The sequence below is a fragment of the Elephantulus edwardii genome, unplaced genomic scaffold (assembly GCF_000299155.1).
Source record: "Elephantulus edwardii isolate Elephantulus edwardi_28Jun2011 unplaced genomic scaffold, EleEdw1.0 scaffold00056, whole genome shotgun sequence".
NCBI classification, from domain to species: Eukaryota; Metazoa; Chordata; class Mammalia; order Macroscelidea; family Macroscelididae; genus Elephantulus; species Elephantulus edwardii.
Genome location: NW_006399806.1, coordinates 1,703,215 through 1,705,342, shown reverse-complemented (window position 1 = coordinate 1,705,342; position 2,128 = coordinate 1,703,215). Strand labels below are relative to the sequence as shown.

The window sequence follows — 2,128 nt, the reverse complement described above, 5'->3', positions numbered from 1 at the left end:
GAAACTTAGATATCTAATGATGATCGGAAAGTCATAACGTGTATATAAACCCTTGCACCTTGAGGAGACAATCAATGGTCTTTGAATACACTTCCTTCTTTTTGACCTACTGCTATCTGTTTACATTTCCTACTCTTTATCTGTTCCTTAAAGACCTGAATGATGCAAAGAGTTGATGTGTTCAGCTGTGAATCATAAGGTTAGTAGTTCTAGTACACTAAAAGGCATCTTAGAAAAAAGACTTGGAGATGTACTTTCGAAAAACCAGCCATTAATAATCTGTTGCTCTAAACCCACATAAAGTAGACAAGATTTAAAATCAACTCCATATCAACTGGTTTTAAGCTTCATTGGATAATACTATTTTTTATTACACTGTATTAATTTTAATTTTGTCCTCTTTATTCACATCACCTAGAGATCATTTCACCCACTGCTCTGTTTTGCAGCCAGTCTCTTGTCTCTCTCTCTTCAGTAATGGTAAGGCGGATACCCTTTCCTCAGGTAAGAGAAATCCATGATTTGCTGCCTTTGTCAATAACAAAACTGTTGGAAAGCCTGGTCGCAAAGCTGTTGCCATTGGTATCTTTCACATGAACCACATCAAAAGAGCTAGGATGTCTCTTTCTGTAGTGATCACACCAAATCTTCCCAGGTTAGCACCTCCGGTCACCACACACAGGCTACCAGTGTCATACTTGATGAAATCAGTTATCTTTCCAGTCTCCAAATCAATCTGAACGGTGTCATACACCTTGATGAGAGGATCAGAGTAGCAGATGGTTCGGGCATCATGGGTCACCAGATGAAGGATTGATTTTGTGCCCATAAAGATCTTTCTTTCTTTCTTAGCACAACTTGCACTTTGCCTCCTCAGGTGGCATGCAGTGAACAGCAAATCGACCCTTGGTGTCACAGATCAGGCCTTGTCAATGCTGATCACATCCATAAAACCAGCAGGGTGAGTAATATCAGTTCGGATCTTGTCGTCAATCTTAATGAACCACTCTCTGAATGCAGGGTTTTTTTTTAAACCTCATTTCTTGTCAGGGCATATTTAAGTCTGTTTCTTAAGAAAATGATCAGTGGTAGACATTCTGTCAGTTTGTGGTGACCTGTAGATGGATGAGGAAAAAATCACTAGTCCAGCATCCTATATTTTGGAGCTGCTACATGCTTCAGATGCTTCTTGGGACCACGAGCCATGGCTTCACTGAGCATGGAAAGAGAGCAATCATACTATTCCTGATGAGATTTCCCTCTTGTTAGGTAGAAAGCTCACAGGGAGAGGAGGGCTGCGTATCATTTATTTAAATTCTGCATGGCACTATTTCTGTGGGTGCTTGTGTGATAGTCATTGATAATGTTGAGCACATTGCAGTTGGAACATAAAAGTGGTTATGTCTGAAAGGCAGTGCTGACAGTGTTGTACAAACCATGGCATTTGAAGGCCACAGACCTGAATTTAAATATTGGCTCTACCACTTAATTTGCTTTGCAACCTTGAGCAAATCACTTAACTTCTGAGTCTCAATTTCCTTAATTCTACAAAGATTCCAATATGTGTTGACAGAATTGCTTTTGAAAGAACCACTTGACATTTTTTGGCTCACAGTAGATGCATAATACTTAAGTCCTTTCTTTCCTTCAAATGGAAAAGAAATGAAAGAAAAATGACAAAACAGGCACACTCATAAAAAATAAAGCCAAATCAAACTAAATTGTCCTGTAGATAGGTTGGCCAAATGGTAGAGTCGGACAGACAACCCAAAAGCAAGCAGTTCAAATAGGCTAGGTGCTCTGAGGAAGGAATGGTCGGTAACTCCCTCCAGTGACTTACAGCCTCTTTAACACTCACTGGAGGGTCGATGGTGGGTCAGTTATGACTTGATAACATGTAATGTAGTGGATAGGGAAGATGTGCTGATAAGCCTAAAGGTAGTGTTTCTCTGGTAGTTCAAATCCACCAGAAGCTCTGTGGAAGGGTAAATGTGCAGTCCTCTACTGTGCAAATTGCCTGTGAAGAACACTCTGTGACCCTCTGGAAGGTCAGTCATGTATCAGTTCTGATTCAATAGCAATCAGTACTTAGAGAGCGAGCTGATATTGCTTTTCACTTCCCAATGAG

At 40.4% G+C, this 2,128-nt stretch overlaps 1 pseudogene; it reads right to left on the bottom strand.

Moving 5' to 3' along the window:
- Positions 1-426: 426 nt before the first annotated feature.
- LOC102861315 lies at positions 427-1,206 on the bottom strand (annotated as a pseudogene).
- Between the last annotated feature and the right edge of the window lie 922 nt (positions 1,207-2,128).